The following is a 10,880-nucleotide window of genomic DNA, read 5'->3' as shown; positions in this document are numbered from 1 at the left end:
TAAACATCCAAAAATTGAAGGCCCAAGGACTGAGGCATCAGGGAGGCAAGTAGTTCCTGAAAGACACAGGATGAGCCAGGAGCAGGCAATGGCAGTACCAAAGAGGGTTTTATAACCGTAATTGATAACCCAAGAGGGTTTCATAATCAACTATAATTGGGAAATGTTGGTGTAGCAGCATGGTCTATCGAGGCATCTGGCATTGGTGGCTGGAATTCCTGGCTGATCCATCCCTGATTAATCTTCACAAACATCAGTCTCTCCATATTTTTAGTGGATAGACGAGTTTGCCTCGGGGTGACTATGGCCCCGGCCGCACTAAACACCCACTCTGATGGCACACTACTGGCCGGGCAGGACAGCTTTTCCAGGGCAAACTCTGCTAGTTGAGGGCATAAATCAAGTTTGGCTGCCCAGAGGTCCAGCGGATCTTCAATGGTTGTTGGCATGGCCATGTCAAGGTATGCCACCACCTGCTGGTTCAGGTCCTGCTCCATGTCTACCTGCTGCTGATGAGTTGCTTCACTATGCGCGTGAAGAAAGCTACTCATCAGCGACTGTAGACTCAGGCTGCTGCTGATTGAGCTGGTACTGCTCCTGCCACCCCTCCCCTCCCCAGCATCCATGGCAGTGGAAGATGAGCGCAGAGTGCCCCCCGAGTCAGACATGCGAATGGATGGACCATGTGGCTGATAGGCATCAGCCAACTGACTACGTAGAATCTCTCTGTAGTAGGTCAGTTTGTCCTCCCTCTCAGTAGGTGTAAAAAAGGCCCCCATTTTGGGATGGTAGCGAGGGTCTAATAAGGTGGAGATCCAGAAGTCACCCCGCTGACGAATTTTGACAATTCGGGGTTCTCTACGCAAGCAACTGAGCATGCATCGTGCCATTTGCGCCAGTGATTCAGAGGGACTACCTGCCTCCATCTCCACTGCATACTGCCACTGTGTGTCTGGGTCCTCTGTCTCACCTTCCTCATAACCCTCCAGCTCCTCTGGCTGCTCCTGCTCCTCCTCTCCTGTCCGATGACTAGAAACACCGACCATCTCATCCAACCTAAACTGTGCTCCGCTCTGCCCCTCATCATCCTCCTCCTCCAGTTCAGCCCCCACAGAACTCATGTAGCCCTGAGATGTAGGCGCAACGTCTCCATTGCCGTGACCAGCCATGGTTTCAATAATTTGTTGTAGGAAATGCAGGAGTGGAATTACGTAGTTCATGGTGTAATCCAGGCGACTAAAAATAATGTGGCTTTCTCAAAGAGCCTCAGCAAACGGCAGGTGTCTCGTATGAGCTGCCACTGGTTCACATTGAAGTTACACAGGGGAGTACTCCTATCTGCTTGGATCATCAAGAAATCAGTGATGGCTTTTCTTTGTTCGTATAGTCTGTCCAACATATGGAGGGTGGAATTCCAACGTGTGGCAACGTCACAAATAAGACTATGTTGTGGGATACAGTTCTGACGCTGCAGCTCAAAGAAGTTGTGCTTGGCGGTGTACGAGTGGCTGAAGTGCATGCACAGTTTCCTTGCCATTTTCCTTGCCATTTTGTTTTGCAAATGGGGTGAAGACTTGAGAAAGTTATTGACAACCAGATTCAACACGTTTGCCATGCAGGGCGCATGTTTAACACTGCCTTTAGCAGTGCGGACACAATGTTCTTCCCGTTGTCGGTCACCATGGTTCCCATTTCCAGATTTCGTAGAGTAAGACATACTCGGAATTCTTTCTGAGTGAACTTTAGCAGTTCCTCCCCTGTGTGACTCCGTTCGCCAAGGCAAACCATGTGAAGTACAGCTTGACACCGCCGTGCCCTACACACATGGTACGATGAAGGGCCAACGAGATTTGGATGTGCGGTGGAGGCCGAGGACACGGTGGAGGATGAGGAGGCGGCGTCGCACACTGTAACAGGACCAACTGCCTGGGAGCAAGAGCGTGGAGGAGGAATCGGTGTGACCTGTCCAAGTTCCTGTTGTGGCTGTGCAGGAACCACATTTACCCAGTGGGCCGTAAAAGAGAAGTAATGTCCCTGCTCGTAGTTACAGCTCCACACGTCGGCGCTGCTGTGCACTTTTGAACACACTGACAGGCTCAAGGACTGGCCCACCTTCTCTTGTACAAACTTATGCAGGGCTGGTACTGCCTTCTTCGCAAAGAAATGACGGCTTGGGACTCTCCACCTCGGCTCGGCACAAGCCATCAATTCTCTGAAAGGTGCAGAGTCCACCACTTGAAAAGGGAGGGACTGTAACACCAGCAACTTGGACAGGAGCACATTCAACTTCTGCGCTGTTGGATGAGTGGGTGCATACTGTTGTCTCTTGGACATGGCTTCCCCAATGGATTGTTGGCGGAATGGCTGACTAAAAGCAGGAGAAGCAGGAGCAACAGAAGGAGGGTTTGACACACAGCTCCCTTCGGCTGAGGTGGTGGAGCCTTTGCTGGATGAAGGAGGGAGCAGATGGCCACTGGATGATGCAGCAGGCTGGACCACTACATTGGAGCCACAGTTCTCTCAGGCTGCTTTATGGTGGCAAAGCATGTGTTGACGCAGGGCCGTGGTGCCGACATTGGGACCCTGGCCACGCTTCACCTTCTGCTGACAGATCTTGCATGTGGCTACGTTAACCTCCTCTGGATGCCTCATGAAAAACTTCCACACCGCCGAGTAGCTGATTTTCCCACCGACGGTCCTCACTAATTGACTGCTACTGGCGCCATCTCCAGGAACCCCTGTTCCACTACCTCCCAGAAAGGTAGGCTGCCACGAAGCAGGTGGTCTCCCCTGAATTTCAACTACTGCCACCACGCTGACTGCCAACCGTGCTACCGCCTTGCTGCCTCAAGGGCAACCTGCCACTCTCTTCTCCTGATGATGATGAAGCCCCTTCTGCACCCGGCTCCTAATCGGCTTCATCATCATCAACAGTTGTGTGCACGTCACTGATGTCCTCCTCAGGTTCCCCAACAGTGTCTGCTTCAGGACCCTGAACCCTTGCAACACCGCCACCCATGTCACTCTCTGCATCACTACTTGGCCGCCTAGCGGAGCAGGCGGCGCATGTCTCCTCCCCTTCTTGGCTGTCCAGTAGCTGCTGACTGTCCTCTATTAGATCGTCCTCAGTAAATAGTGGAGCTGAACACACAGCATAAGATACTTCTTTAGGAGAGGGAACAGCATAGGACAAAGGCAATGGGAGGACAGGGACTGCTCCCAGGCCATGCCAACTGAGGGTTGTGTCTGAGGAACCCACCGACTGTTGACTGTGGGTGTCAGATGTCACTTGTTATGATGTGGATGAGTGTGTTAACCAATTGACGACAGCAGATGGGTTGCTGGTGGAGACACGGCCGCTGGCTCATATCGGGAGCTCTGGCCTCTCGCTGCGACTCCTCCTGCCACTCGCCCCAAGTCTGCTGCCAACTCTGCCTGAAGTATTTAGGCCTCTGCCACTCCTCTGTGCACGTCCTGGCACTTCTCTGCCTGAAATACTTATTGCGTTTATGAGGGTATTACAATACGCTACACTACTCTTTAAACAGTATTTGTCTACAACATCAGCAGGTGATTACTTACGGCTGTCCTTTCACAGTAGTTAGGCCCTTGATAGATTAACAGGTACTAAATGGTACAATACTTGGATGTACCTATGCAGTACGCACTGATGAGGGCAGTAATATGCCTAACTATACGCAGAAAAAACTCTGTATTTTTGTAAAACACCAGCGGGGGAATGCTATTGTTTGGACTTTGACAGTATGGAGAACCTTGACAGCTTAACAGGTACTAAATGGTACAATACTTGGATGTACATATGCGATATGCACTGATGAGGGCAGTAATATGCATAACTATACGCAGAAAAAGCTCTGTATTTTTGTAAAACACCAGCCGGTGAATGCTATTGTTTGGATTTTGACAGTATGGAGCACCTTGACAGCTTAACAGGTATTAAATGGTACAATACTTGGGTGTACGTATGCGGTATGCACTGATGAGGGCAGTAATATGCATAACTATATGCAGAAAAAAATCAGTATTTTTGTAAAACACCAGCCGGTGAATACTATTGTTTGGACTTTGACGGTTTGGAGCACCTTGACAGCTTAACAGGTACTAAATGGTACAATACTTGGATGTACCTATGCGGTATGCACTGATGAGGGCAGTAATATGCCTAACTATACGCAGAAAAAACGCTGTATTTTTGTAAAACACCAGCCCGTGAATGCTATTGTTTGGACTTTGACGATATGGAGCACCTTGACAGCTTAACAGGTACTAAATGGTACAATATTTGGATGTACATATGCGGTATGCACTGATGAGGGCAGTAATATGCATAACTATACGCAGAAAAAGCTCTGTATTTTTGTAAAACACCAGCCGGGGAATGCTATTGTTTGGACTTTGACGGTATGGAGCACCTTGACAGCTTAACAGGTATTAAATGGTACAATACTTTGGTGTACGTATGCGGTATGCACTGATGAGGGCAGTAATATGCGTAACCATACGCAGAAAAAACTCTGTATTTTTGTAAAACACCAGCCGGTGAATACTATTGTTTGGACTTTGACGGTTTGGAGCACCTTGACAGCTTAACAGGTACTAAATGGTACAATACTTGGATGTACCTATGCGGTATGCACTGATGAGGGCAGTAATATGCCTAACTATACGCAGAAAAAACGCTGTATTTTTGTGAAACACCAGCCCGTGAATGCTATTGTTTGGACTTTGACGGTATGGAGCACCTTGACAGCTTAACAGGTACTAAATGGTACAATATTTGGATGTACATATGCGGTATGCACTGATGAGGGCAGTAATATGCATAACTATACGCAGAAAAAGCTCTGTATTTTTGTAAAACACCAGCCGGGGAATGCTATTGTTTGGACTTTGACGGTATGGAGCACCTTGACAGCTTAACAGGTATTAAATGGTACAATACTTTGGTGTACGTATGCGGTATGCACTGATGAGGGCAGTAATATGCGTAACCATACGCAGAAAAAACTCTGTATTTTTGTAAAACACCAGCCGGTGAATACTATTGTGTGGACTTTGACGGTCTGAAGCATCTTGACAGCTTAACAGGTACTAAATGGTACAATACTTGGATGTACCTATGGGGTATGCACTGATGAGGGCAGTAATATGCGTAACTATACGCAGAAAAAACTCTGTATTTTTGTAAAACACCAGCCGGTGAATACTATTGTTTGAACTTTGACAGTCTGGAGCATCTTGACAGCTTAACAGGTACTTAATGGTACAATACTTGGATGTACGTATGCGGTATGCACTAATGAAGGCAGTAATATGCACAACTATATGCAGAAAAAACTCTATTAAAAAAAAAAAAACAGCCGGTGAATACTATTGTTTGGACTTGCACAGTATGTAGCCCCTTGACAGATTAACATGTATAAAATGGTACAAATGCACTACAGTCCACTGAACAATCACATATTTTGGAACAGCAGCAGGACCCAACAGTACAGCACCACAAAAAAAAAAAAAAAAAAAAAAAAAAAAAGAATTCCAGGAATTAAACCCTAAATTGCACTCTGTCACAGAATTCTGAGAAGCAGAAGATTTGTGGAGCAAAAAAAAAAAAACTCACGGGCTGAAAAATTAGGCGATAAGATGCTTCAGAAAGTTCAGGCAGCTTGGAGATCTGTATGAGGCAGCTGACAGCCATCTGTCCCTATCTGCTGCAATGCTCAATAACATGAATAGGAGGTTTAGCTATCAATGATCCTTCTCAGTGTGAAAGGCAAAGCATTCTGCACTCCTGTCTTTACCTAATGCTGATGTGACTAGCAGTTGCAGTGTAACGCTGTGGTATTAGCTATTCACACACACGCAGTCCCGTCCTCTCTATCTGAGTGCATAGATGAAATGAAGAGAGGCAAGATGGCCGCCGATAATATAGGGGCTGTGACATCACACTGGTCAATGAACACTGATAGGCTGCATCTCACATGTGATTAAGGGTCAGCCCGCCTACCTTCATTCTCGCCGCTGTTTCCCGCCCTCCCATATTCCCCTGCCCCATGTACACACATGTGGATCTGCCATCTTAGGTCTCCAATAGCCTGGAACACTGTAAAATGGAGTTTAATTAAGCGATTCGCGCGAAGAATCGCGGCGATATTCGTATTCGTTGCAAATCAAATTTTTCATGAAATTCGTAACGAATTCGGGTTCGTCAACTTCGATTCGCTCATCTCTAATAATCATGGTCAGTAAATCAGGCATCACCACAGTTATATCACCTGTGAAAGACTAAGGAAATCCTGAAAACATGACCTGTTGGGGGTACTTGAGGACCGCGCTTGAGAAACACTGCTCTTGTGCACCCACAGAACACTTTACATCCATATATGGGATTTTTCTTCAATCAAGAGAAATTGGGTTACAAATTTTGGGATTCACTTGGAAGACCCTCACATTCTCTTCAAAACTGAACTGGTCCCTGAAAAATTCTGATTTAGAAATTTTCATAAAAAACACGAAAATAGCTTCTAAACTTTGAAGCCATCTAATGTTTTCAAACAGTAAAAGCATGTCAACTTTATGATGCAAACATAAAGTAGAAATATTGTGTATGCGAATCAATATATTATTTATTTGTATTGTCCATTTTCCTTACAAGCAGAGAGTTTTAGGGTGCGTTCACATGCTAGTAGTTAGCAGCCGGTTTCCCGCTGTGGGAAACCCACTGTGAGTTACGCGACAATTCATTTGAATGGGTCCACGGACAGTCCACAAATCTGACACTATTGCGGACTGTCTGTGGACCGATTTAAATCAATGGTAGCATAACTTGATTCCCGCAGTGGGAAAAATGGAATTGGAATTTTTCACAAAGAAATGATGCAAGTATCAATGAAAATTTACCTCTAACATAAAGAAGAATATGTCAAGAAAAAATATTCTCAGAATCAGTATAAGTAAAAGCATCTCAGAGGTATTAATGCAGAAAGTGACAAAGGTCAGAGTTGAAAATAATTGATCTGGTCCTTAACCCCTTAACGACTGGTTCCCGCGATATGAAGGGCCGTCGCGCTGCGACCCTGCATCACATCGCGTCGGTCCTGGCGCTCATCAACGGCCGGGACCCGCGGCTAATACCACACATCGTCGATCGCGGCAATGTGCGGTATTAACCCTTTAGAAGCGGCGGTCAAAGCTGACTGCCGCTTCTAAAGTGAAAGTGAAAGTATCCCAGCTAGTCAGTCGGGCTGTTTGGGACCGCCGGGGTGAAATTGCGGCATCCCGAACAGCTTGCAGGGCACCGGGAGGGCCTTTACCTGCCTCTTCGGTGCCCGATCGACGAATGACTGCTCCGTGCCTGAGATCCAGGCAGGAGCAGTCAAGCGCCGATAACGCTGATCACAGGCGTGTTAATACACGCCAGTGATCAGCATAGGAGATCAGTCCCTATGGGACCTATAACACTGCAAAAAAAAAAAGTAAAAAAAAGTGTTAATAAAGGTCATTTAACCCCTTCCCTAATAAAAGTTTGAATCACCCCCCTTTTCCCATAAAAAAAAATAAAACAGTGTAAATAAAAATAAAAATAAGCATATGTGGTATCGCCGCGTGTGTAAATGTCCGAACTATAAAAAATATATTGTTAATTAAACTGCACAGTAAATGGCATACGCGCAAAAAAATTCCAAAGTCCAAAAAAGCGTACTTTGGTCACTTTTTATACCATTAAAAAAAGGAATAAAAAGTGATCAAAAAGTCTGATCAAAACAAAAATTGTACCGATAAAAATTTCAGATCACGGCGCAAAAAATGAGTCCTCATACCGCCCTGTATGTGGAAAAATAAAAAAGTTATAGGGGTCAGAAGAGGACATTTTTAAACGTATAAATTTTCTGTTATGATTTTTTCCAGAAGTACGACAAAATCAAACCTATATAAGTAGGGTATCATTTTAACCGTATGGACCTACAGAATAATGATAAGGTGTCATTTTTACCGAAATATGCACTGCGTAGAAACTGAAGACCCCAAAATTAACAAAATGGCGTTTTTTCTTCGATTTTGTCGCACAATGATTTTCTTTTCCGTTTCGTCGTGAATTTTTGGGTAAAATGACTGATGTCACTGCAAAGTAGAATTGTTGATGCAAAAAATAAGCCATAATATGGATTTTTAGGTGGAAAATTGAAAGGGTTATGATTTTTAAAAGGTAAGGAGGAAAAAACAAAAGTGCAAAAACGGAAAAACCTTAAGGGGTTAAAGGGGTACTCCGCCCCTGGACATCTTATCCCCTATCCAAAGCATAGGGGATAAGATGTCTAAATGGGGGGGGGAAGTCCAGCCGCTGGGACCCCCTGACATCTCCCTGCAGCACCTGGCGTTCATTTAGAATGCCGGCTGTGGCACCGGAGGCTTGTAACATCACGGTCATGCCCCTCGTGATGTCACGGGCACACCCCCTTAACGCAAGTCTATGGGAGGGGGCAAGGCGGCCATCACCCCCCCCCCCCCCCATAGACTGGCATTTAAGGGGAGGGCGTGACATCACAAGGGGGTGTGGTCTTGATGTCAGCGCCGCATTGTTAGTCTTCAGGCACGGAGCGAGGTTCGCTCCGTGCACCAGATAACTGCGGTGCCGCAGCAGGGATCGCAAGGGTTCCAGCAGTGGGACCCCCACGATCAGACATCTTATCCCCTATCCTTTGGATAAGGGATAAGATGTCTAGGGGTGGAGTACCCCTTTAAGGTCAAAATGGGCTTGGTCCTTAAGGGGTTAACGTGGCATCATAACTTAATTATGATGCTACAAAAGTCCTGACAAAGAAATGAAGAAAAAAATGAAATGCCATTATCTCTTTGCATGTTAGGTGTTAAATGAATTATCCAGGATTAAAAAGAAATTACTGATTTCTTTAAAAAAAAACAGCATCTGTCCTCAGGTTTTGTGTGATATTGCAGCTCAGCTCTTTTGACGTGAATGGAGCAAAGTTGTAATCCCAGACACAACCTGAAGACAGGGGTGCTGCTCTTTTTACAAACTACAGCTATTTTTTTTTTTTATATTCCTGGATAACCCCTTCAATATATGAAATGCAATCAAGTGAGTACATACAAGTTGGGCCATGTGGGGGCAGTGTACCTATAACTTTTAGAAACACAGTGGTAGGACTCTAATTTGAATTTATGGGCAGAGTGTTTTAGGGTGATTAAAAATGCTTTCTACTCTTACATGAAAGACTTCTAGTAAGTTCCCTTTAAGAGAAATGTTACTGCATTTGGTTATGTATATAGATTAGCACATTTTTCTAAGATTTGGGTTAGCAGGTTCATCTAATTTTGTCATAAAATTTTGTTCTGAGTGAATATGTTGAAACTGTACCTTGGACTTAGCAATAGCCCTAAAACATGTGTATAATATTGCCCAAGAGCTCTAGAGGGTTTGGAAGAACGGAACCTAGGAGGAACGCTCTAAGTGCATGTGCTTTTCTATGACTTTCTAGTCTGCTTTCAGGAGTAGAGATAGGAGAGATGTGTTCTACTCTTTTCTGGTGTTAGCCAGACTCTGACTACACTGAAGTGGTTTTTAGGCCCAGCCGTCTGGAAAGAAGGCTTAGACAGTTAGAAAAGGGTTTCCTCAGCCAAGTGACAATTTCCATAGCATCACTTTGAAGAGCTAAGAATGGGTCTAGGAACCAAGTGACCACCCAACCAAGCTACTGTACATTTCTTCACAAAACCTGCAGGTTTGGGCATTGAAGTTCAAAGAAGGTATATATTTTTGGGATGACTGTCAGTCGTCCAGTTTCATAATAGAGATCACGTACAGTAGAGATTATCTCACGGTAAACCCTGCCCCAGCTACATTGTCTCATTGCATTCAAGAAAGACTGTGTGGAACAGTTATTATATTGAGTAAAGACAGATCTATAAATCACTATTCCAGTTTTTTTCTTATTGTTGGCATCATAACATGAAGGGCACCATAAAATACCATTGGGCTGAGCAGTAAACAGGGCCCTGAGGGGGCCAACACAATCTATGCAGCCCCCCTTCACTACACCAGCCACAGAGCATGAGACAATCTTGTGGAAGCCCTCCTGCCACAGTGACCACAACCATAAACAGTGTAGGAACACAGCCTTCCACAGAAATTCTCTACCCAGTGCCCTCTCAGCTCCCACAGATATGGTATCTGCAACAGTACCCACCCCTATGAAGAGAACTATAAATGACAATATAGTTGGAGATCTATGGCATTACTGAAAAAAGAAGTAAGTGCACTCCAAGCAGAACAATAACTTGCCTGCATCTATAGCGGTGGTGGACAAAATGGCCCAACATCACCTTCAGCCACAGCCTTAATATTACTCGTACTCTTATTTTTAGCTAAATTTTTCTACATTTTATTAGGTATGATTCATGTCTGATCATTTTCTTGGAGAAAACAGCTACATGAATCTGTCTTCCACTGGGAGCTATACATCACACAAAAGAGCCACCTGCAACCCCCAGAGCCCCCAGATAGGCAATAGAGATATTGAGGAAGCAGGTCATTGTGTAACATAGGAGGACTGAGCAAGAACTGAACACAAATGAGTATTTATGATGTTAATTGATACAAAAAGGAGGATCACAGTGTATAAAGTATACAAAATAGCCCATGCATTGCTTATAGAGATGAGCTAATCAAATCTGACAAATCGAATTAGTTAAAACTTTCATGAAAATTTTGATTCGCAACGAATGTGAATATAGGCGCGATTCTATCGCGTAAATACGTTTTTTAAGCGTACCATGGTACATTTTTGTGCCCACATAAGTGCATACCACATACCTACATCTAAGAAGTTTACTATTTTGTACCA

Source organism: Hyla sarda, chromosome 1, assembly GCF_029499605.1.
Source record: "Hyla sarda isolate aHylSar1 chromosome 1, aHylSar1.hap1, whole genome shotgun sequence".
In the NCBI taxonomy this organism is placed as follows: Eukaryota; Metazoa; Chordata; class Amphibia; order Anura; family Hylidae; genus Hyla; species Hyla sarda.
Note: the sequence above shows the minus strand (reverse complement) of the source record.